A 26955-nucleotide genomic window follows, 5' to 3' on the forward strand; every position below is an offset into this window, starting at 1 on the left:
TGAGATCCGGGTGGAGAAAAGCCTTTGTAAAAAATTGGAGCTCACCTGGAGACAATCCTACGACCCCGTTGCCGAGCTGGCATACAAAAAAGCCTTAAAAAAACTTCCATAAACTAAAGCGCAATACTATGAGGGACTACTTTACCCACAAGATCAAATTAGCCGAAAATTCAGCAAAAACACTTTTTAAAATTGTTCAAGACTTTACCAAACCTGCTGCCCTTGCTGGTACGGTACTCCTCACCGCCTCCCTTTGTACGGGATTGTCTGACTTTTTCCAGGACAAAATCCAATCTATCTATGCCACTTTCCCTTCCACCCTGACAACATCAGAGCCCACTGTCTCTCCTGACAACGATGAGGCACTGACCAGTTTCCGCCATCTCTCTCTTGATGCTTCCCTACAAAAACTATTAGCATTTAAATCTGGATCGACGGGCAATCCTTGCCCGGCCCAGTTTTTCAAACTCTTGATCCCCTGTTTTAACGCCCCAATGCAGCTATGGTTGTGCTACTTGATCTGACCGCGGCGTTCGACATGGTAGCCCACTCCATTCTTCTGGAGAGGATAAAATGCCAGGGAATTCAGGGCATGGCCCTGACCTGGATCCGGTCCTTCCTGGAAAATTGGTCACAACAAGCCTTTCTCTGCCCTGTCATCTCTTCCCAGAACCACCTGGTTTGTGTGGTTCCCCAGGGATCAGCATTGAGTGCTCTCCTTTTTAACGCCTACCTCTCACCACTTGCTGCTCTGGGTGAATCCTGCGGGGTGAGGGTGATCTCCTACGTGGATGACAACCAACTTGTGTTTTTCTTTAAGAATCAGGCTGCATTTGAGAACTTTTGGAAGGTGTCTGAGTCTCAGCTTGGATGACCCAAAACTGTCTCAAGCCGAACTCAGATAAAACTGAGGTACTCTTCTTCAACCAGAAGTCCCCAACTCCTGCCGCACTCTGGTGGCCACAGGAGCTGAATCCCCCTCCTGAGCCTGTTGACTCAGTGAGAAACTTGGGGTACAGATTTCACAACGAGCTCGCCTGTAAATCTCAGATTAGGCAAGTCTCTTCCTCAAATTTTGGGAAGCAAAGTATCCTGAGGAAAATCCTCAACTTCCTCCCTCTGGATTGTAGAAGAACAGTAGTCCATGCCCTAATTACATCTCACTTAGACTACGCTAACAGTCTCTATCTGGGACTTCCCGCCTGTCTGACCCGTAGACTGCAAATAATTCAGAACGCCGCAGCCAGATTGATTGCAAAATACCCTGTCTCCACCCAATTACTCCCCACCTGAGAAACCTTCACTGGCTGCCTGTCATCAGGTGCATAGAATTCAAGCACTCACCCTGGCGTTCAGAGCCCCCAGGGGACTGGGTCCAGCATACCTGAGAGGCAGACTCCAGCATTACCATCAAGACCGGGCCTTGAGATCCAACCACCTGCGACTCCTCGCCATTCCCCGCTTTCGCAAGGTGAGGACAGGCGGCAGAGCACTTGCGGTCAGGACGGCGAAACTCTGGAAGGCCTTGCCACTCCCGATCCGCCTGTCGGAGACAAAATCAACTTTCCGGCATGCCCTAAAAACCTGGTTCTTCACCAGCTCCTAGATCCCTATGCACCTGTGTCAGTCGACTGCCTCAGCGCCTGGACACCTCCATTGGGGGTACCTGTGCGCTGTACAAATTTGTAAATAAATAAATATGGGTGAAGGATTCTGGGAATGGCTCTAACTGGCGGAACTACATGGCATTTCATCTGGGAGGAGATGAAACAGCCTTTCAGTGGCAGCCATCACAGGTAAATGTGGTGGGGCGTGGTAGGGTGGGGGAAGTCGACAGACGAAGGAATAGGTATAATTGAATAAACAAATAATACCTATTCCTTCATCTGCCGACTTCCCTTCCGAGCCCTGCCCTGCCCCACTGCTCTTACCTGTGCCGGCCTTCGCTACAGCCTTTTGAGGACCCACTGGATGTTGTAGTTCTATACAGGCCACCAGTAAGATTACTGTGTACTGCACACCCATTAAAGATTACTCAGCGCAATGAGCAAACTGAGCTGGGGCTGTCTGTCACACTCACAAGCTCCACTCCTGTGCTTTTCTCGATGCTTTGGGGGCCTGGTAGTAAGAACCCTGTGCCCTCCGCTCAAGTTGGTGGAGTGGAGGATTTGGAACGCCACACGAACCAGTAATCACCAACCAGTATTTTATGCTGAATTTCACAATCCTGTTATATGTGTTCCCTTTCAGCTCATCTTCTAGTCAAAATCTTTCCTTACTACATAGTATTTTAATGTTAAACAACACTCTATAATATTTATGATTTCACAAATCTGCAAACCTGCATCTTTAATAGTAAGATTTAATTTCAGAACGTTCATGACCTAGAGTGTGTGTTAAAGAGTTATCCAGTGGAAAGCTTCAGTATTAAATGGGGCGGATTTGGATAGTACATGGTCATCTGAGTGATGCTTATAAAAATACATTAACATCTTAACATCTGGATTGTTCAATAGGAACACAACGATAAAAACGACACATTGTTTTAATATTTGTTCCCTTGAACATTTTGACTGTAATCTCAAACTATACTTAATTCAGAGGAAAGCAAGGTCCCCCAAAGCAAGCAGGACATATGTGTAGATAAGAGACTCTTCCATTTAAGTATTTTAAAGCTGAGAAATGCTTTTGTTTGCAGCTTGATTATGTTATATCAATTAAGCTCTGACGTTTTTAAATTTTACGGATGAATTATATATAGGTTTTATCTGACTAACAGTGCACAAAAATGAACTGTCTATAGGTATTATACCACTACATCAAAGTTATTACCATGAATTTACCACTAAAACTAAGCAAGTTACAACAAAGTAAATTATAATGCTTTACAATGAGAACACATTTAAGGTTTTAAGGGTTTGAAATGTATAGGGGTTGCAAGGAGTTTTTCGGTCCAGGGAAGGTTATTGAATAGGGGCTGTAAGGTTTTTTAGGGTTCAGGGATGGGTGGTGCATTGGGTTAGTAAGGCATTCTAGGGCTCAGGGATGGGCAGTGGATAGGTGTAGTGAGGGAGTTTTAGGGGCCAGAGATGAGTGGTAGGAGTAATGTGGGGTGTTTAGGTATCAGGGATGTATGGTTTAGGGGGTAGTAAGGAGTTTTTAGGGTTCAGGGATGGGTGGTGCACAGGGGTAGTAAGGAGTTTTTATTGCTCAGGGATGGGTGGTACATAAGAGAAGTAAGGAATTTTTCTGTGTCAGAATGGGTGGTTTAGTGGTATATAAGGTTATTAAAGGTTTTTTTTGTTTAGCGGAGAGTAATATTGAGGGGTAGTAAGAGAATTTTTAGAGTTTATAGTTGTATAGTGCTGAGTAGTAGTATGGATTATTTTATATATATGTTACCTACTGGCGGCTGCCAGTAGGTAGTTATAGTTAAGACCATCTTTCTATAGGAAATACGTTTTTGACTTGCCAATATCAATGGTGCTGTTTGACGTAACCTCACTACATTTTCCCAAAATAAGTGCTCAAGTGAATCTTGTTGTGTATGGAAAGTTTCAGGGTGATCTGTCAAGCGGGGGCCAAGAAAAAGGGGGATAAAAAAGTGCATTTCCCATGCTAACTCCCATAGAGTCTTTAGACATGCCTGCAGCCTGAACTGCTGGATGGAATTACACCGAATTTGACAGAAAGGTAGTTTAGGTTATGCAGAACATGATTTCAGTTATTTGTTATAAATCCATTCAGTAGTTTGTGAGAAATTAAAGGAAATCCTAATTTGTTTATCTACGATCATGGCTAATTCACAAATAATAACAAGCTCATGCAGAGATCTGCAGAGCTCTAATTGGCTGTCAACACTTTAACCAGTAAATTTTGGCGGCCATCTTGGGACTCGGCTTTAGGTGAGTACCCCAAAAAAAGTGAAAAAAGAAAAGGGGAAAGAGTAGAAACACCCTGACTCCTTAGCTATGGTCTTGGGTCCCAGAGGGACCCTACAAGGGCAACAAAACAAAATCTGCATCAAAATCAGCACAAATTTGTGGAAAAATTAAAAGAAAAAACAGGTGCGGTCTCCTGCGCTTGTTTTTAAATAATCCCCTGGGTGGCCCAGATCCCAGGGGCATGCCTTCTTTATTAAATTAAAAGGAGGGGGTCCTACGTGGACCCCTTCATGGGCATTTTTATGCACCGGGGACCACCACCTCCTCAGGGCTTATGTTAATGTAAAAGCGAGGGCCCAGTGTAGAACTCCACTGGACCCCATGGACCACCATGTCCCAAGGGCTAAAAATAAAATGAATTGGGGGGCATGCAGTCCCCTCAAGCCCTGGGGGCCACCACCTTCATGGTGCTTTTGGTAAATGAAATGCGGGGGTGCTGCATGGCCACCCAGGCCCCATGGACCACCACTTCCCATGCAGACCCCTCTAGCCAATGGAACCACCACCTCCCTGGAGCTTTTTTTAAATTGAATGCAGGGGGTGTGCACATCCCTCTGGGCCACCCCCTCCCTGGGCTTTAAATAAAATGAATAGGGGGGGCATGCAGACCCACTGTGCCCCAGGGACCACCACCTCTCTAGGGCTTTTGTTACATTTTTGGGGGCCGGGTGAGTATCCCTCCTCCTGAAGCCAGTTATGCTCCTGCTATGTCCTGGGTGCCCACCCCTGATACATTTATGTTTGCTTTAGCTTGCAGGGAGCTGACAGCTCCTGCCAAGCAATAGCAAATACTCTGGTTCCAGTGGATAGGAGCTATCAAAGTGCTCCCGCCCACTGGAAGCAGAGGTTTCATTTCTTTCACTGCCCGCAAACATGCGGGCAGGGAAAAAGATGAAACTATTGCTCCTGCATGCACAGTAGCAACCTGCATGCAGCAGCAATGCCAGCTCCTGCAGGAGAGAGGAAGCTGGCAAGGACCGAGGGGGCATCAAAGCTCCCCCGTGGTCCACAAGCTGCCCACTGGGTGCCCTGGGTAAGCTTCAGGGCACCCTAGGAAAAATGGAAAGGCCCCTGGGCATCAGGTCCCCTAAGCTGAAAACAGCCTGGGAAGGGGGCTGCGTGGCCCCCTCCCCCTCTGATGCTTTTGCCTAGACCCCGGTGAATGGAGTCCCTGGGTCCGAAATCGGCCCAGGGAGGTGCCTGGCTGCATATCCCCCCTTGGGATTCAAGAAGAGGGCCAAACAGAGGGCATAAAAACGAGAGAGCAGAAAAGGCAAATCGGAAAGCAGAAAAACAAGCAGCAAAGGCAAGACAGAGGGCAGAAAAATAAACAGGAAAGGCAAAATAGAGAGCAGAAAATTAGGAGAAAAAGGCAAAACAGAGGGTGGAAAACTGAGCAGGAAAGTAAAACAGAGCAGAAGAGGGCAAAACAAAGGACAGTAAATTAAGCAGGAAAGGCAGAACAGAGGGCATACAAGGCAAAGCAGAGCAAAAGAGGGAAAAACACAGAGCACTCAGATACTCACACACCCATTTAGAGACTCATGCACCCACTCACCAACTAAATGAAACACTCATACACCCACTCACAAAACTACTCAAAGACTCATGCATACACTCACAGACCCACTCAGACACTCACACATCCACTCACAGACCCTCTTAAAGAGTCATGCACCCACTCACAGACCCACTCAGGCTCACGCACCCACTCACAGACTTATTCAGAAACCTTTGCACCCACTCACAGACCCACTCAGAGACTCAGGCACCCACTCACAGATTCACTCAGAGACTCACGTATCCACTCACAGACCCACTCAGAGACTCACACACTCAGTCACAGACCTACTAAGAGACTCATGCACACATTCACAGGCCCACTCAGAGACTCATAGTCTTCTGTACTCATTCAAGGGCCCACTCAGACACTCACTTACCCACTTACAGACCCACTTAGACACCCACACACCCACTCACAGACCGACTCATACACTCACTGACAGACCCACTCAGACACCCTAACACCCACTCACAGACCTACTGAGATACACATGCACTCATTCACACATTCACTATCAAAGGCTAGTGGTTACAGTTAGGAAATAAAATGTAAAAAACCTTAGAAATTCACTTAAACACCCTTAGATTACAGGGACATTATAGTTAGGTAACAACATTAAAAGAAACCTTAGAAATTCAAAACAAAGGTTACAGGGATGTTATACTTAGGAAATAGAATTAAATAAAACCTTAGACATTCACTGAAAAAACAAAGGTTACAGGGACGTTATAGTTAGACTCAGCTTTCACTCGTACAAAACCAGTGAAATTCAGCAGTTAAAGTTAGCTGAACAAACTATAACTTATGCCCTGCAATGCACTGCTTATGATCTCACATATTGCATCTCTCATGACATGGTCAGTGACATCATAGATGACATCACTGGTGACATCTCAAATACCATCATTGATTATATCATCCACAGAAGTACTCACACATCTACTCGCACCCCTATACAACCTCTCATATATGCACTCAAACATCCACACAACCACTTGCATACCTATTCACGGTCCTATACAAGTACTAACACAACCACTCACTCATCCATAGAGCCACTCACATACCCACTTACTCATATATCCACTCACACAAACAATCACTCACTTTTACAGCTACTCATACAACCAGTAACTTACCCATATAGCCACTAACACAGCCATACCCACATTCACACACTCACTCACACACCCACACAAACATTTATATACTCATTCACACATCCATACAAGCACTCACACATCTGCTCACTCAACCATGTCTCCATTCATACAGACACTTACTCTACAATATGGCCACTCATATACCAACCCACTTAACAAAACACCTACTCAAACAGCCACTCACCCATACAGCCACTAACACAATGAGCCAGTAACTCATACAGCCATTCAGACAACCACTCACTCACAATACAGTCACTTACACACACTCACCCACCCATACAGCTACTCATTCACCCATACAACCACTGACAAACCAACTCACTCACCAGCACAGTCACTCACAGAGCCACTCACTCATCCACACAGCTACTCACACACCTACTTATATACCCAGAAAGTCACTCACATGCCCATACAGGCAGTCAGGCACACACTCACACACAGATACACACAGCCACTCACATAATATTGATGCTATCATATTCCTAGGCATCAAGACCCCATCTCCAAATTTGGTGGGAAACGTGCTTGAGGTGCCTTTTAGTAAGCAGACCATCATCCTGAGAAAAGGGAGGGAAGACACTGCAAACCACTAATGTATATGGAGCAGAAGAAAACGGGCAGGGTTTATAGGCAAATGTACACACTGCTAGTTTTTAAAAGTTTAGAACACAATCTCTGGTCTCAGCAGCAGATGACAAGAAAGAATCCCCTTATCACAGACACTACATGAGATATTGCGCTAAAGAAAAGCAAGGACGCAAACACCTCCAGCACGGATTACAGATAACTTATCATGGTGGAAATGCAGAGTAAAACACACTTGGGTGATTTGTACTTTACAGCTGCAAGTGCTTATTTGTTTTTCCTAAAGGGAGATGGGCTACACGGCTCCCCTCCCCAGGCTAATTTTGGCTCAGAGGACCCCATCCCCTAGGGCCGGGCTATCTCACCTGTTACCCCTAGGACACCGAATGTGCAATGGGACCGCAGGGGGAGACTCAAAGTCCTCGTGGTCTGAGCCGGCCTTGCTCTGACAGACAGGGAGCTGCTGAAAGGCAGCTCCCTGTTTGTCAGAGCAATGTTTTAATCTGTTTCCCTGCATGCATGTTTGACAGCTCTGGCTTGCAGAAAGCAGAGTTTTTTTGCTTTTGCTTGATTGGGAGCTGTCAGCTCCTACCAAACAAAAGCAAACAGCTACCTCCCGAGGGTGGGCACCCTGGGAGGTAGCAGGAGCCGGTCCTGGGGGATGGTGGTCCCCAGAGCTATGAACGGCTCCACAAGTGAACCCAAGGAAGAGCTGGTCCCTGGTGCCGGGGTCAGCGACAGAACCTCTACATTAATTTATTTCAGCCCCAGGGAGGTGGTGGGACCCTTTATTTTAAGTGAGCAATTGAACCCACTGGCGGGCTTGATTGGTGCGAATTAAAACTACAAAGCCCAGCATGCAATGAGAGTGACATCCCAATATATGGCACACCGGAGGCCAAGAGTACTTACTTAAGAAGCATGCAGGGGCTTGTGTGGATGCACGTGATTTATCAATTTGCTCACTTTGGCCCCGGAAGAAGATGAAGTAAGTTCATCGAAACGCGTTGGCCAGGAGAACAAAAGTACGGAAGAAGAAGCTGCATGATTTCCATAATAAAGAAATGTTTTTTACCTTTGACGGAGTGCGGCCTTAATTGCTGGAGCAATTCTTGATGAGACATTTTGCACGGCGCGCTTCAGGATGTGAAGGCGACGCACCACCCGCTTCACTGAACACGGGACCACTCGAGAGGTAATGACTCCTCTAATGCGGCGCCAGGGGTGGCTTTAAATTAATCATGCAGAGTCTCCTTCAGAGGCTCAATGGGGGCTGCATAAACTGTTCTTTTATTTTAAGTGAGCAATTGAACCCACTGGAGGGCTTGATTGGTGCGAATTAAAACTACAAAGCCCAGCATGCAATGAGAGTGGCATCGTAATATATGGCACACCGGAGGCCAAGAGTACTTACTTAAGAAGCATGCAGGGGCTTGTGTGGATGCACGTGATTTATCAATTTGCTCACTTTGGCCCCGGAAGAAGATGAAGTGAGTTCATCGAAACGCGTCGGCCAGGAGAATAAAAGTACGGAAGAAGAAGCTGCATGATTTCCATAATAAAGAAATGTTTTTTACCTTTGACGGAGTGCGGCCTTAATTGCTGGAGCAATTCTTGATGAGACATATATGTATATAGATATACATATATTATCTACTGGCGGTCGCCAGTAGATAGTTATAGTTAGGACCTATTTTCCATCGGAAATCCGCAACATTCTATTCCCAATAAGTCTGGCACCAATTGACGAATCTTCGCGAAATTTTCCAAACTTTTGACCAGCTCCGCTCCGCTCCTACCCTGAAAGTTGTGCGGTGATTCGTTAAGCGGGAGCTGAGAAAAAAGGGTTGTCCCAAAACACATTTTCCCCATGCAATTTCCCATAGGACCTGTTGTCGCAGCTACAGCCCGAACTGCTGAACGGAATTACACCAAATTTGGCAAAGAGGTAGTCCTCAGTTCAGACTCGTGCCTTTTGCTTAAATGGTGTCAATCCGTTCAGTAGTTCCTTTAGAAACTTAGAGTTAAAAGTTAGTGATATCTATGGCCGAGATCCGCAGACCCTCCCCGCACCCAGTGCGCACCCTGCTGTGCACAAGCTGAATGCTAATTGGCTGTCAACACTCCAGATCAGGAAGTGTTGGCAGCCATATTGTGCCTCGGTAGAACCGAGGCACAAGAAGCTCCCAAAAAAACATTGCAAAAAGCGAAAAGGGGGCAGGGTAGAAACACCCTGACCCTCTAGGCCTGCTCAGCGGGTCCCACAAGGACCCCCAAGGCCTAACATTTTTTTTTTTTAAATTGCGGGATGCACGTAGGGTCCGCGCATCCCGCTGAGGAAAAAAAAAACCAAGCGCGGGCTCCCGCGCTTCGTGTACAATTAGCCCCCGGGGGGGCCAAGTCCTGGGGGCAATTTTTCATAGTTATGGGGGGCCTAGAGGGGCCCCCCAGCCCGGGGACACCACGGAGCTGCGTTGCAGAGTGTTGTAAAAAGGGGCGTGGCCTCTGAACACCTCTCTGCAATGCAGCCCCCTGGTGCATACTGGAGGTACCTGGTGGGCTAGTTGGCCCCCAGGGGACCTCAGGATTGAAGAGGAATTAATTCCCCAACTTAAAACGCGCCACAGGGCGTGTTTGCACACATATCACCTCAGGCCCCGCCCCCTTCCTTCACCGTTGTACAAATATTCCTCTAAAATCAGCCGAACTACGAATTCCGATTTACTCACCTGTTATCAGGAGAGAACCTAGTGCTGCATCTTTTAGCCCAGCACTGACCCTGAAAAGTAAATCTAAGCGTATTTACCAGTAACTTGTATTTCCGTCGATAGGAATCCATTGTGTGTTTTTCACCAGAAAATTTTCGAAGTGTCTATTTTCACAAACTAAAAATATTCCTCTAAAATCAGCCGAACTACGAATTCCGTTTTACTCACCTGTAATCAGGAGAGAACCCAGTGCTGCATCTTTTAGCCCAGCGCTGACCCTGAAAAGTAATTTTAAGCGTACTTACCAGTAACTTGTATTTCCTTCCATAGGAATCCATTGTGTGGTTTTCAGCAGAAAAGTTTCTGTCTATTTTCACAAACAAAAAATATTCCTAAAAAATCGTCTGTATTACTTAAACACATTCTTTCAACTGTTTACAGGAGGATGGCCAGTGCTGGATCCAGGATCCAGCACTGAGTAAGAAAATGCAACGATAAGACTACTTACCTGCTAAGTGAATTTTCTGCCATAGGACAACATTGATGATTCTATGTGAAAACATTTCTAAGTGTCAACTTTTAAAATACAATAATATTCCTTAAAAATAACTACTGTAACCAAAACGCTATTACTCAACTGTTTACAGGAGATGTCCAAGGACTGAATCTAGGATCCAGTCCTGTGGTTAGAAAAGTAATCCATGAAGTAACTAATTGCATTTAACAAGAAATTCACATTGAGCTCAATGTTGCTTTGTGTTTGAAATTGGGTTGGCCATTGCAACAACTGTAACTACTGTACTTAAAAGTCTGTTGCCTATTTGCCAAGTATTTAAACTAAAGTAATTCATTTTGAGAAAGTATAAATTGCATTGTAATGTATAATGTAATTATAATGTAATTAAAAAAAATATCTAAAAATAAATAGTTTAAAAAATGTAGTAAATCAGTATCAAAAAAATCAGTATAACAATTAATACATTAAAAATTGTCATTTACAAAACCTTTGAAATTCATGAAAAAACCATAGGTTTCAGGCCTGATATAGTTAGGAAATAGCATTTAAAAAACCTTGGAAATTCACTGAAAAAACCATAGGTTTCAGGCCTGATATAGTTAGGAATTAGCATTTAAAAAACCTTTGAAATTCACTGAAAAAAACAAAGGTTTCAGGGGCGTTATAGTTAGGAATTGGCATTTAAAAAACCTTAGAAATTCCCTGAAAAAACCATGGGTTTCAGGGGCGTTATAGTTAGCTGGACATTTCCCTCGTACGAAACCATTGAAATTCCCCCGTTATAGCTAGTTCAGCTAACTATAACTCGCACCCCCACAATGCACTGCTGATGATGTCACATATTACATCACTCATGACATGGTCAGTGACATCCCTGATGACATCTGAAATAACATCACTGATGACATCACTCATAACGTCATCCAGTGAGTGTGTGTTTCTGTAAATTTTAAATATGTTTAATATATATATAGGGAAAAACCTATGGAAGAATGAGTGGGTGTATAAGTGTGTGAATGGATGATTTAGTAGGTGCGTGAATGACTCTATTAGTGAGTCATTAAATGTATGTTACTGCAGACTAGTGACTAAACTGTGTGAATGTCTGTATCTGTCTATCTGTTTGTATATAAGTGGCTGCATGATTTTGTGAATAGCTATATGAGTGTATCTATGGGTTATGGATTGGTTGTCTGAGTATCTGTATGGGTGCCTGAGTGTTTGTGTGGGTGGGGTGTGTGTGACTCTCTGGGTGATTCTATGGGTGCATGGTTTTAAGAGTGCATCTGTGATGGACTGTATGGTTGGGTGAGTGTATGTATGGGTGTGTTAGTGATTGAATGTATATCTCAGTGGTACATGTGTGAGTAACTACATATGTGAAAGTCAGTATATATGTGTGTAAGAGTATATAAGTGGGTATATGTGAGAGTGTGTGATTGTGAGAGTGACTGTATGGATGAGTGTGTGCTTGTATCAGTGATTGTATATGAGTGTAAGAATGTGGTACTATTTGTATGAGTAAGTGAACTTGTGTGTGTATAAATTCATAGGTGAGTAAATGGGAGTGTGATTCATTATTTGTATGACTGACTAGGTGTGAGAGTACCTCTATGGATGATTGGTGGTGTGTGAGTGTCTATGTAGGTGTATAAATGCATATGATAGTCCTGTACTGAGTGACTGTAAGTATGAGTGACTGTACAGGTGAGTGAGTGGATGTGTGTGTAGATCTAAGAGTCAATGAGTGGGTATGTAGTTATTGGTATTGGAGTATCTATGGTTTTGAGAATGGACGTTTGAAATTTTGATTGAGTATATCAAAGGGTGTGAGAAGATGCACTAATTTTTCACATGGATGGCGTCATCAGTGATGTCATCAGTGATGTCATTTCAGATGTCATCAGTGATGTCATCAGTGATGTCACTGACCATGTCATGAGTGATGTAATATGTGACGTCATCAGCAGTGCATTGCAGGGTCGCGAGTTATAGTTAGCTGAACTAACTATAACGGGGGAATTTCAATGGTTTTGTACGAGGGAAATGTCTCGCTAACTATAACGCCCCTGAAACCTATGGTTTTTTCTGTGAATATATATATATATATATATATATATATATATATATATATATATATATATATATATATATATATATATATATATATATATATATATATATATATCACCACACAACTCCTCCTTGCGAAAGAGCAATATTCACACAAATATACATATATATTTTATAAATATTATATAATGTGTTGTAATATAATGTTTTTGTGTGCATGAGTGGTGAGTGTAATGCATGACAGTTATGTTCATTGTAGTAACCCATATTTCTCTAATATGTACACATATATACAACATAGAGCAACCATGAAATATCACTATTTTCTGCCTTAATAAAGCTATGTGATGGATGCTATCTATTTGAATAGTATAGTACCTGTCTAGGACAGATAGGTATACGGTTTGACAAACCTGTTTTTTATGAGACATTTAAGAGTTCCTAAAATTTTACAAACTGTTGCAAGTTACAGCCTGCATCACAATACATCTGTTGATCTACAGTGGCAGTTGATCCACATGGGCATTCGGACAATGCCCACCACCCATAGTCTGTAGCACACTGCCTTGTTTGGTTAATTATCTATTTTTTATTTTCTCCAGTAATCATCTGTTATTGCCTAGAGACTCTGCACAGTAGTGCATGCTCGTGGTGAGCCAAAGGTGTCCCCATCTGCTGTGCTCCTGTTCTGAGTGATAGCTTGGCAAGTTTGTTTCTTTTGATGTTGTGATTTAAAGTGAGCATACAGTGAAGAGTCAAAAAAATACAGTTCACTTCACCTAGACGTGCATCACCAATAATCACCAACAACAGACATTCTTGAATATGCCTTGTTTGATGGCGTCTGCTGGGGGGCTGTTACCTCATTTACTGGATTGACACATTAAAGTGTGCATGCCTGGTCATGCATCTTAAGGTGGCCAGCTTGGCCTGCACACTTTAAAGTCTCAGCAGACGGTCTGCATCACACAGAAGGGGGACAGCTCCACACCCCCGGGTCTCTCATGAAGCGCTGACTTGCCTCGCACTAAGAAAAACTGCGAAGTCAGTGCCGAGGCAGCTCCATTGTAAAAGAGCGGCCTCGGGACAGAACGGGTAAATACCATGCAGCAGCACCTTTCAGCACATGCGAGACTGTGAATGAGCGCAGAGGTGCTGGGTCGTGGGAGTAAAACATCAGGCCATTCACCATCCAAGTAAGGTGCAGGGTGATCGGGCATGTTTTGCGGTCCCTGCCTCAGCTCACACGGGTTTTTCCTGTCATTCCCTTGAGTGTGTATGCCACCAGTGCAGTCTGAGATGACAAGTGTAGTGTGGGCCCAGTTTCTCCGACTTTAAGTTGCTGGAAGTTGTTCATGCAGCTGTCTTGAAGCATTCAAGCGAAAGGGAAATGATTTGTCTCACGTTTCAAGCAATAAAAAAGTGATAAAAAAGAAAAGAAACACGTATACTCATATCTCCAACTCAGAATGCCTCAAAGCTCAGGTGAGCAGATATTGTATTAAACTAGAGGTCTCCAAACTACGGCCTGTGGGCATTATGCGGCCCACCTCTAGGCTTTTCCAACCCGCAGCAACATTACCATCAATATGCTATATAGGCAGGGGCGCCAGGAACAGATGCGCACAACAAGCCAGATACATCAATATTTATCACCCTGCATAGAGTGAAGTGTCTGACGTAGATTGTGGGCAGCGACAAGCGTTCTGCTAGTCCTAAATCCCCGAGGCCGAATGTTCGAGACTGCGACTGTTTCGAAAGTGGGATGCAACAGCAGGGTGAGGAAACACGTCAAAAGGGGGGGGGGGGGGGGTAACACGCAGTGTTTCTTCATTTCTACGTGGGAGTAGATTATTTAGTCAAATTGTTTTCTTTGCATTTTGTCCCTTGTAGTGGTGATTACCCCTCATGAATTTAAAAGTACGCGTGTCATCGTGCAAAGAAATAATAGACTAAGTCAGGCCGGGGCAGCTAGTCGGAAGTGCACGGAAGCCGCTTTGCAGCGTCGCTCTCACGTTGTTTTCAGGATGGAGGGTGTGCTGGGCTCCCGCAAATGAAATGCTGCTGCCATGAAGTTGGCGGTTTTCCTGACGGGGCTCGCATGCCATTTGTGGGCAACGAGGAGACCAGGGGGCATAGACAGGCGATAATTTTATCGCCTGTCTTGATAATATGCCCCATAGAAACAGGTGAGGCAGGGATCTTACTGTGCAGAGGAGGCGCAGCTTATGGTGGGTGGGGGCCCGAGCGGCTGGCTCCAGAGCACCGTTCTGGCTACCTGGCCACCAGCCAGTAGACAACCAGTCTCGGGACATGCAGGCTGTCTCACATATGCAGGTGTTGAGGAGCGAGCCGCAGGTTTTCACTGCCGTGTTCCCATGCCGCACTCAGCCTTTGGGCGCTGTTGGTGATATTTTATCTTCATGTGCTACAATTTCCCTTCCATCGGTACTGTTTTCTCCGTGTTTAGTAAAGTGTATCAAAACAAGCCACCTGTGGTTTCTAAGCACTTTTACTACTGTCAGACCTCCAAGATCGCGCTGCCTCGTCATGGGTTCACTGGTTGTGGACTTTATGCCTGGAAATACCACTTCGCTGTTGTGTTCCGCATCTGGATATAGACTTAATGATACCACTCGGTTTGATGTCATGTGTGCTACTTTTATCCAATTCAGGCTCTCGGCCAGCAGCACACTGCATGCAGATGCAGAATTGTGAACTGCTTTTGGTTAAAAGCGTCTGTCTCTCATATTAAAAGGGTATTTAAAAGAAGCAAAAGACCCATTTAACTGAAGACAGTTCTTGGCTTTATATCTGGATCTTGCTTCCTAAGCTAAAGCTGCAGTTTAATGCCAACTTTTCTGTAGCCAGCTTTCACCCCGGCCAAAGATTAACATGTGCAGAATTACTCCACACAAGTTTGGGGAGGGATTACATTCCACCTATTAAATTAAAATGGTCCAAAGCTCAAAAATCCAAGTAAACCTTAATTATTCATTTAAATTGTATTCATTAATTTATAAAACGGATACCATGTGGCTCTCGTGTTGAAATTTTTGGAGACCCTTGTATTAGACCAACATGCGAACAGTTGCTAAGTGGTACAGAGTTTTATTTATTATAAAGCATTTTATAAGTAACATAATTATTTAAAAAAACTAAACGTCTTTGATCATCTTGAGCCATTTGGTTCATTGTGTGCATGCTCAGTCCGATATAGGCATTTTGCTGCAGCGCGTCTTACCATTACCCTCAATATACGAAAAATAAAATATATATGCTCTGTCCCCAACTTTGTATGTCATGCTATTTTAGCATTGTGAATTTTGGCCGAAAAAGCGTTGTGGAATGGTAACACCGTTGCGCCTGTCAGTTGTGTTACCTTCAGGAAACTGTAACTTTACTCATCATTGCCATTTAGGGGTCCCAGCAGAGACTGGCTTGTCCCTTATGACGCAGAACCCTGCCTTCACGGGTGACATAAGCAGAGTCATGTAGAGGAGGCAGAGAGTGCCATTGTGAGCGCAGGTTACTTTCTGTAGCTCCCTTTGCAACATTACACCCTCTTTTAGGTCATATAAATCCATTCAACAACGCCGCACTTTTTAGAACACATCATATGATGAAAAAAACGAATAAAAACACTTAAAAAAAACTTGTTGCCACTCTTCATTTTTGTTGCTACATGAAAAACAAGCAAGTCAAGAGGTCTGGCCAGTCCCTAATTTGCAAAATGATGAGTGCTGGTGCCCAAATCACCGCTCAGAAGCCCACGGTTGGCGCTATTAAATGTCAGCATGCCAAATGCCAAGGCTGCTTAGTCCTGAATATACCTCTGGCCTCTTTAATTCACTACCAGCCACTGCCTGCCCCTTCAGCTCTCTCTTGCAGGTAGGTTCCTGCTTTGTCCCCTGGTAACCTTTTTAGGTCTCGCGAGCCAAAGGCTCGAAGAGACATTTTATAACTGGGCTTTTCAAAGTGCTGCCGTGGCCTAAGGCTACAGTGCACGTGAACGTGCACGCGCGCAGCCGCCAATCACTGCTGCACGCGCACCACTCGCGTGCTTGCCACACAGCGCTCCCGTCCAAGCGATCGCGATCAGTTTCGCTTTGATCGCGATCGCTATTACTTTCGTTTTCGGCCGCGCGGCCGAATGCTTGTTGTTTATTGCATTGCTTCATGCTTGTGCCAGTGCTCGATGCACGTCTGTGTTGTCCTCCCGACTTTTGTCTCCCCCCCGCACAGCCACCCGCCCTCTGTGTACACTCCCCCAGTGCCACACGCCTGTTTCTCCTTCTTTATTTTTATTTTTTTGTCAGCTTTCTGCATGCCACTCTGTGGGTCCTAGTTGTTTATTGCATTGCTTCATACTTATGGCAGTGCTCGATGCACATGTGTGTCGTCCTCCCCACTGTCACTCCCCCACCGCCACCCGCCCTCTGTGTGCCCCGCTCACTGCCACCCGCCCGTCGTGCCTTGTTTTAATTCGTACCTTCCTCTGCCGCTTGTCGCTGCTTGTATTTATTGCTGCAGCAAGGGATCCTTTACTGGTGCCGGCACCCGCTGTGCTGGCTACAGAGTTGCGTGGTACAGTCTCTGATGCCACGGGGATGACGTCACGTCGTGCTGCAGAACCGGTGTTTGTTATGGGAGGGTGGCTGGACAGTTTGCTCATGCCAATCATGGCTCTGGCGGTGCTGCCTGAGTGCTTGCACCAGCCGCTGTCAGCTGAGCTGCAGTATTAAAATCAATGCGCCCCCACAAATTCTATTGCTCCTGAGGCGAGGGAGAGACTGATTGTGACTGTTGCAGCGGCCAGTACTCTGGTGGTGGACTCGGGAGGCGGGTGGCAATCCCTCAACTGCTGCGGTGGCTGGCGCTGCAAAGTTAAAGCAAGTATAGACAGTAGCACTAGCCACCCGAGTGTGTTTGTAATACCATGGAGTCAGACCTCAAAAAAGGCACGTACGGTACTGCTGCTGGTCTCTTGAGATGCAGTGACTGTGTGCCTTCACTTTCTGCACTTTTATTTGAAATAGAGCCTGCCTTCCTCGAAGGAAGCATGTAGGGTACTTTAGGCTGCTGGCCTCCTGGGATGCCGCGACTGTGTGTCTTCACTTTCTGCACTTTTAATTGAAATAGAGAATAGCCGGTTTTCCTTCTGCCTCGCCATCTCTAACACTCCCGACCAGAAGATATGTGTTTTAGAAGTGGGGTGTGCAGTGGGGGACTCACTGCATACCTGAGACTGCACATTGGACAGCTCTTCGGGAGAGCGAGTGCGGACAAACATGCAGAGTGCCGCACCGAGAGGTCTCTTGGCACATGTCCATGCGCTGATGTCTACAGCTCTCACACTTTGTAAACTCAAAGGCTGTGTTGAACCACTATTCATCTACGAGCTACAAATCTCACATAATTAGCCGCAGATTCATTCACTTTCTTGCGCTCTCTTTCTAAGTGTCTCCCTCTCAAAATCTCGCTCTACCATCCTCCCTCTTTCTCTCCCAATTTACTAGACCACCCATGTCTCCCAATCTCTCCCTCTCTCTAGTCCCTCTCTCTTTCTCACATTTCCCTATCGCTTCTCCTCATCTCTCTCTCTCCCTCCCTCTCTTTCTGTATCTCTCACCTTACCCATCCCTTTGTCTTTTCACCCCACGCTCACCCTCTATCTCTTATTTAACCCACCCATCCTTCTCACTCAATATCTCACTCCCTCTCTATTTATCTTTCATGTAACCCACCCCGTTGTCTTATCTCTCCCCCTCTCTTGCTCTCGTCTTACTACTTACCCCAAGTCGCACCATCTCTGTCTCTCCTTCTCTTTCTCTATCACTTTACCCACTCACCTCTGTCTTCACCTCTCTCCCCTTTCTCTCTCTCCTTACCCACTCACCTGTCTTCATCTCTTTCCCCTTTCTCTCTCACGTCTGTCTTCATCTCTCTCCCCTTTCTATCTTGCTCTCTCTTCGTGCCCATTCACCCATGTTGCCCCATCTCGTTCTCTGTCCTTAACATCTCTTGTTTCTTCTCATCTATTTCTCTATTTCTCCCGTCTGTGTTTTCCGTATTGCTCTCCCCCATCTAACATACTTAGCTCTCTTTCGTTTCTCTGTCTGCCGAAGTATCTGCCTCTTATCTCCATCTGTCTCTTGTTTCTATGTCTGCCACCCTATCTGCCTCTTGGCTCCATTTATCCGCTGCCCCAGTCAGAGCACTTCAAATGCTTACATTTTCCAAAAATGTAAAATAAATATTTCATTTAAGCTACCTTACAGGGGTGAGGCAAGACACACACCAGAGTGTGTGCATGTATATGTGCGAGTGCATGCCTGCGTGCATGTGTGTCTGGGTGTGCACATATGCACAGGTATGTGTGAGTGCCTTTGTGCTTGTATATATGTGCATGCATGTGTGAGTGTGTAAATGTATCTCCTCTTGGTAATGCTGTATATGTATGTGCATGCTTACTTATGTGCATGTCTATGTGCACGTCTGTGTCTGCTTGTATGTGCTTATGCCTGCATGCGTGTGTGTGTGTGTGTGTGCATGCTTGTGTGGTTGCATCTGTGACAGTAACTACTGGCTGGAGAAAAGATTGACCACATTAGTACCAGTTTAATACTTGAATTCAACAATCAACAACTGTACGGTGACAGATTAAACTTTCAAGAGACCATGCCAGTGCCCAGCACCACGTGTCATGCTTTTTTGTTTTTGCTTTCATTTGAGCTACTATGTGTTTGTTGTGTGATCTGAGATTATGCAGTAGGTTGTGGATTATGTGTCATGTTTGTGAAATAAATAGTCCTGTTTAAAATCTTGTGGCTTCAGAAGCATATAATTGCATTGTTGTTACTTTTTTTCCATCCAGCATATGATATTACTCTTGTCTCCCCTCCCTCATAACCTATTTCCCATTTTCTGGTTCTACAGCACCACAAGGCGATACGAATGGCAATAGCACTATGCAAATATCATCACTACACTACATACAAAAAACAAAAGTAAAAAACATTGTCATTTCTAACACCAAGAGCTCTAGCTTTCAAATATGCGAGACCTATTGCATTGCAAATGCTTGTTTTAGGTCTCGCCTGACCCAGCGCATGCGCTGGTCTGGCGAGCCTTATTGAGAGGGCTCCAAAAAGTGCTACCAGGCCAGCCTAGAGCTACAGTGCATGTGCGCGGGCACGCGCGCCGCACTTCACCGCAATTACTTTCACTTTCGCGGCCGCACGGCCGCTTTGATGTTTTATCAGTTTTGTGCCTTAATAATGCATCACGGTCATGACCAGTAGTATTGTCACTCATATAGAGATTCTTGTGATTCTTTTCTTAAGTAGGCCTTTTTTTTGGGACTCAGTGACTTGCCATATGTTGCAATTTACATCATGTGGTTGGATGCCCCCTTTTTCAAACCCTTCTGTTAAAACGTTTGCATTTGTGAGTACTGCATAGTGATGTAGAGATGCCCACATAGCGCCTCAATGTAGCCTAAAGTTGTTGCAGCACATGGTAAGACTTGAAGGTTTTGGAACACATTACATTATCACCATTTACATTACACAAGTCCACCTTCATTATATTCTTCATAGGCACCTCTCTTGGCAAAGATTCCATTCAATGAGTGTGCTCCGCTCTGCTGGTCGTGATCCTATTCATTTATGACTATGCATCCTGGCACATGATGGATTTGGTTGCAGGGTTTTAAAATATTATCATAAATAGCCTATGGCTTTGCTATTAAGACAGTGTGTTAAATAACACGTGTGTGGCCAGAGTTCAGCCTGTTTCAAACCTTGTGAGAGTGCGAGCAGTTCTGTGAAAGAATGAAATGCGACGTGTCACTGGGGTGAGAGTTAGCAGTGTGCCTTTCTCGGCCAGCACAGGCTCACGCTGAGGGTGGTCATCCCAGCTCCCAGTTCAAGCAAATCTCCAGGTGTTCTCGCCGCTGTGTGACAAGCTGGGCAATGCTTTGTTTAACTGGTGCTTGTAAAGAAAACTGACATGGAGCTGATTGAGGCCCTATTAGCAGCTCTGGTATGCGAGGCTTTGAAGTAAAAAAGAAAGGACAAGCACCACCTCACCCTACTGGCCACGTGCAGCTCTGTGTAAACTTCCAGCGCGCTGTCATACACATCAAAGAAGCCTAGACATTTCTTATAGTCCTTAGCTCTGAGGCTCTGTCAATCTATAAGCCAGCAGGGTGACCCCCTGAGTTATATGCTCGCTGCTGAAACATGCGGAGATTTACAACTCAAAAGTACACAACGCTAACTAAAAATGAGTTGTTATTGTAAATATAGCAGATTACATTCTAGCCAGGCTGGTAGAGTCATTTCCGTTTCCTGATCTGGTTCACAGAACTCCCATTCCCACTCGTATCCATATCTAGTGATAAAACCTGCCCATAACCAGGGCCACTGGAATCATGTTATTACTCTGGCTGCAGTGTTTTTTGCATGATAATAGATTTGCCACATAATCCATCATCTGCTGCATATTCTGCTGATTTTAACAAAAAACAAATATTTCTATCTCAAATGGTTCAAAATGTACTAAAAACAAAAACAGCAGCGTGTACTGTCGCACAGTGGGAAGCCATTTGCAAAGGATAAGTGGGCAGATTTCTGCTGCTTATTGCTACATTTGGGAGTTAGACTGGTACTAGCAAGGTGTAACCAATGCCCAGAAGTGTTAACAAGTGTAAAAAGAATTAAGTATAACTATCCGAAAATGTGCCACATTATGCCGCATAATTTGACTTTTCTTGCAGAATAATTTGCTCAACCCTGCCGCATAATTTTGCCTCACCTGCCACATAATTTGAGTGGCCCTTCCCATAACACTGTGGATTTCACACACTCACTTTCAGCCTGGAATAGCCTTTCATTGTATATGTTCAGTGTCCTCAGACTTGTATCAATTACTGGTATCGGTGCTGTAACCATTTTTAGAATGGGGGTGATGGCCGTTGACATCTACAGATTTAAGTTGCTTGATTGTACCTTCCATTTTTCAGACATATATATTGAGATATTTGTATTTAACTCTGTAAAGGAAGCACTTTTGTATGCATATTAGAAAACCTCTGAAATCGTGTGGCCTTCTCCTTTCAGCTGTATCACAGTAAGAGTATCAGTCAGTAGATAGAATTGCAATATATGCTAACCATGAGTTCAGATAAAAGGATAGCAAACACAACTCTCCATGTGAAATAACCATTGGTTAAATCCAATAGGTCTCGTCTATTTGAAATTTATGAACTTTGTCAAGTTGTTTAATTTTTCCTGGCCATATTAGATACCAGCACAGCTGCTGTGCAGCAAGGCTAAAAGTAAAATAAGTAACATTAAAAAAAGTGCAATGGCAGTCAATGCAGGCTGCATCAGATCAATCGTTTTCCTCTTTCAGCCATGCTCTATAGCAGCCACGCAGTTGTGCAACATGTCTTAAACAAGCATTGGCATAGCCAATAGGTCTCGCCTTTTGGACCTTATAAGTGTTTAGCCATGCACCAGTTGCATAACTAAACACTTATAAGGTCCCAAAAGCGAGACCTATTGGCTATGCCAATGCTTGTCTATCTTTCTCTTCCTCCTCCTTTCCTGTTTGTGTTTTTTTTTCTCTTGCTCTCAGGAAATGTCTGATGAAGAAAAGTAAGTGCTGGTCCCCAAAAATGAGTTCCAGTGGCCTCCACCGGCAACCAATGGCTCAAATATAAGCACTGGGTGCGGCCTTGGTGATCTGGTGAGATTTGTTTTTATTATTATTGCAAGAATATGCCACAAAATATAAAAAAGAAAAAAAAGCACATTGCTTAATCATGGTGCCATATGCTTGCAGTACCAATTTTAAATTAAAAAAATTTAATAATTGCACACAATTTTACAGAAAACTATGGGTACTTCCTACAAGGCTGGTGTACATAGAACAGTCGGTTTTAACACACATCACAGGAATATATTCATCTTACTTGTACACAGAACAGGTACTATTGCTCTAAAATAGGTGATCTTAAGGAATGGTGTAAAGAAATGGATGACTTCAAACTAATAAGGATAAAGAATATAAAATAAAAAGCATTGGAAAGTAAAGTTTTGCCTATTATCTATGGCACTGGCAAAATGCCAACATCCACAACAAAGGGCATCCAATGGATGAAGTGGGGTGACACACTGCTCCATGCTGAGCCCTGAAGTGACTGGAAGCAAAACGGGATTGAATGATGGAGTAAATCAAGCAAACAACATAGTTCATATTAAATAAGTAGTCCACAGGGATTAATACAAGTGGACATGGCCACTATTGTTTTCAAAATCTATTTGTTGAGAGTCTTCCTGTGATTTATTAATACATTTTATCTTGGAGTTATACAGTAGGCTTCAGTAATAACAAAAATTGTGACGTTAACAGGATCCAGGTGATGTGGTATCACTTCCATATATTCAGGGTCAAAGGTCGTATGATGTCATTTCTTGAAGTGTAATTGATGTTAAAACGTGTGTGAAGTCACTTCACCTTTTCCTGCCATTTTGGGGATTCAATGTCCAAGACTTTATTTAAAATAGAAAGTTTTGCTCATAATCATAACAAGTATGTGGGTGGGGAAAGCTATAAGGCATCATTTGAATCATAACAAAACCAGACAATGTCAAAAATTCAAGTACCTGGTTACATAAGAGGGTTGATCAAATAAAACGTGTGTGCATGTGAACTTAGTGATTAGCTAAAATGTGATATTACAAAATTGATGGAATCCATTTTTCAGCCTTTAAAGCATAACATACAGATTCGGCCATGGTGGATTAAAACTTATGGCTTGAGGTTTCTGACAGATCTCTGTGCACAAGTTGTTGTCCCTAACCCAATGGGCTATTTTAAGGGTGCCAATACATAATATATGTGCAAAATTGAAACAACATAAAAAAATGTTATGGTTATGTTATATTAGGGTGACTAGATGACTCAATGAGTCAAATGCCTTCTGCTGACATGAGTTATTGGCTTAGGACACAAATTATAGCAAGACGGTCAATATATTAAATATTTATGCTCTTGCACCAAGAGTAATACTGCTGACACATTTTTCGGGAGGCACACTCCTGAGTATTTGAACATTTCAAGAGCACTCCTGCAAAATTACCTTTTAAACCCATGGCCTCTTGACCAATTTTTGGAGGCAATGTGGTGCAGGATGCACCATTTCATGCCCTATTTGAAAAAAAAATTGGCACCAGTGATGAACCCCCTGAACCACTTTTGAAAGAGTTGGGCCTTTTCACTTCACTTGCTCACTCTCTGAAATTCTGGCCACTTGTTTATGCCTCACCACTTCTTAATTTCACCAGCCGCCACTGCACATCCAGCAGCTATTATTCTTCAGGTAAAGGAGGGGTGATTTGAAGGCCCTCTTTGTAATGCTTTTTAAACCAGCCCTTTTTTGTTTAAAATGTCTGAGTAACAAAAATCATTGGCATCATCCACTCGTGCTTTTCACTGAAGCCACTACCTCTGGGTGAACACTACCTCAATATTCTGTTATTTTATTGTCACCGCAGATCCAGTGCTTAATTTGAGCAGTTGTTTCCGGTGCTTGGCACCGGCACATACTTGTTAACACTGGTACTTAAGTCTAATGAAAAATGTGTTAGAAAGCACTCTAAATATAAACATACAATGACCATACAATATTCTAACTTTAGTTTGTTGTAGGGTCAACAAAATCTTTGGTGTGCAACAGTGGTGCGTACTCTGCCCAGTGCATGCGCAAAATGTTAACAATAGCCGGTGACCAAGTGGTAAACCAGACCCAGAGTGCACAACCTTCAAGCCCAAGGGCTTCCAAGCTTACACCAAAATCAACAATGGTGAAACAATTAGTCAAAACGAGAATTACTTTTGCTGCACATCCATGTATCATACCATGTTACTCAGTTCAATGGTCTTGTTCATGGTGCACGTTCACGGCGTCACACACAGGAGAGGCCTTCTTCTTTTCAGCTTTGTAAGGTAAATCATACACTTTCACTCCGCTTCTCACTGTTTTGCACGTAATCCTCCTCGATTAGCAGTCTAACCACTGCTTGTTACGCTTTTTAGAATTGCGCTGCATCTGCGGCAGCTCAGGGGCTGGGACATACTGTTTCCATCAGCGCACAGGTTCACACTTAGAGACTCATCGATTTATGCGTGTGCAGTTTATAGTCTGCCGTACGTGAAGGAAGTAGCACCTAGAGTTTTACCGTGCATTAAACACTGGATAATTAAGGATATGCACAATAAACACATTTGGGGCACATTGGCATTGCATTTCAGTCAAGAGCGGTTTTATAGCACTGGTGTTTCACTTTTGATTCAATATCTATGGGGTATTGTTTAGATGCGCTGCAGTAGCATGGTTTAATATTGCATGGTGGACATCCGTTTCACACAATATCTTGATACCGCCATGGTTTTATATGTCGCATGACACTTTACCACTGACACACCTGGTATGGATGGTGTTTGGTGAGCAGCCTTAAGGCATGTGGGACCTGCACTTGGATTCGTGTGTTTCCCATGATAAAGAGATCAATTTCTAAAACATTACCCCAGTTCCCTACAGAGTGTTCTGAATAGACCTTTTTTATTTCATATTACAGTTACCCCTGATGAAGGATTCTTTCCAGAAATGCATTGGGTTTTGAACACAACTGTTCATGCGTGATGAATATCACATTGTCAGATTCTGATGCTGCGAGTGTGGAGCAGCATTCTGCATGAACTTTAAATACTGACCTTACCACGACTTCAATAAAGCAATTGAAAGACTGAAGAACTACTCTCTTTTTGACTAAGCGTCTCACCATTGTTGATTTTGGTTTACTCTTGAAAGCCCATGGGCGAAGATTGTGCACTCTGGGTCTGGTTTACCACTTGGTCACCAATTTATGACAGTCTGCCACATGGTTGCGTTGTTTGTCTAATTTAGAGACGACCCCAACAACAGTTGTTTATTAATTTAATATACATTAAAATGACTAATGCCTGCAGCCCAAGTCATTTTTATAGCTTTGGGGGCCAGGAAGTGCCTGAATTGTCACACAAAAGTGTGATGGTTAGTAGTTGTGTTGGTACTGTCATTGGTAGTGCTGGCAGGGGCAATGGGTGGTGTAGGCTGTAGTGGCCTCCTGACGAGGGCCCTGGCACTTACTTTTTCATAAATTAAGCAGAGCCACAGACACATACTTGGATTGTAGGGTGAACTGATCCATATTTAATGATCTCCGATAAAATCCCATATATTTATGCACGCAATATTTCTTCATACTTGAGCATTATATTGAAGCAAACTCTCATCATAATTCATACAAGTACAACTAGAAGGAATATGTATGCAAGAGTCTCAAACAGATCATTCTATAAATAACATCTATGCCGAAGCGTCACATGCTGTACAACAAAAAGTGCCCATACCTGTAGTAACTTTATGTATCCCGGTGTAATCCTCCGAAAGCAAGGAAACATGGTCCACAAACTCTTTGGTTCTTTGTTCAGCCTAAAAAAACATAACACGTCAAACTGTTGTCAGTTCGGTATAAAAACGCAAAGGAGAAATTCATTGGAAGTATGGTTATTTGTACTTCACCTGTTAACGGTGTCTTTCACCAGCCTCGTCCACGAAGACAGCTTGCTGGAGTATAAAAGGGTCCGGAATTGCGTGACGTGTCACGTGCCATCCATCTGGAAGGCTCAGGTGCTGGCAGAGGTCCCTCTCGAGCATCCCACCCCGAGGGCAGGAATGTCTGCAATATTGGATTTTGCTTTCGGGAAGTGGACACAACCAATCACTGAAACGCAGCAATAGTTGAACTGCATGGCAAGACCTGGCTGTAATCTCGTAGACTGGAGATAAGAGGGAGCTACTGATTATGTTGTTATTTAGCAGCAAATTGGATTGCACCGGTTTACTTTAATTTATTTAAATGTATTTATACACGCAATGCACGCAAGGCCCTCGTCTGTTGATGCAGTTTAAACTTTCTTGACCTCGTAAATTACTTTCTGCATTGGGCAGTCATCTAATTTATATACGCACTCATCAAATACATGTTCTGAACGTAATATTCTATTAGCAACAAATGCAATATTTATGAAAAACATATGTCAGAGAACCAGTCCAGGTTTTCATCAACATTAGTTATATGCACTACTTGGAATTGCATTTTCCACAAACTCCCTACAACAGTGTTATTTCCAGTGCCTTAAACTTAAATTAAAGAGTTAAGTCTATAGCACTCAATGGGAGAATACCAGAATGTGATTGTGTAAAAGTAGAACTGTCTTGCTTAGCCGTAGATCACAGTGAATTCCATTGATTAATGATTCTAATGATCATGGAGTAAGG

The 26955-nt window shown here is 43.8% G+C and overlaps 1 long non-coding RNA gene across 1 annotated transcript in view; it reads right to left on the reverse strand.

Moving 5' to 3' along the window:
- LOC146817218 (uncharacterized) overlaps positions 1-26333 on the reverse strand; it is a 94420-nt gene extending 68087 nt beyond the window's left edge. The window contains exons 1-2 of the long non-coding RNA XR_014962510.1: positions 26197-26333; positions 26025-26106 (exon numbers count right to left, since the gene is read on the reverse strand). This is a non-coding gene — a long non-coding RNA (uncharacterized LOC146817218). The remainder of the gene's footprint in view (positions 1-26024; positions 26107-26196) is intronic.
- Positions 26334-26955: the final 622 nt, after the last annotated feature.

The sequence above is a fragment of the Triturus cristatus genome, chromosome 6, assembly GCF_964204655.1.
Source record: "Triturus cristatus chromosome 6, aTriCri1.1, whole genome shotgun sequence".
Classification (NCBI taxonomy): Eukaryota; Metazoa; Chordata; class Amphibia; order Caudata; family Salamandridae; genus Triturus; species Triturus cristatus.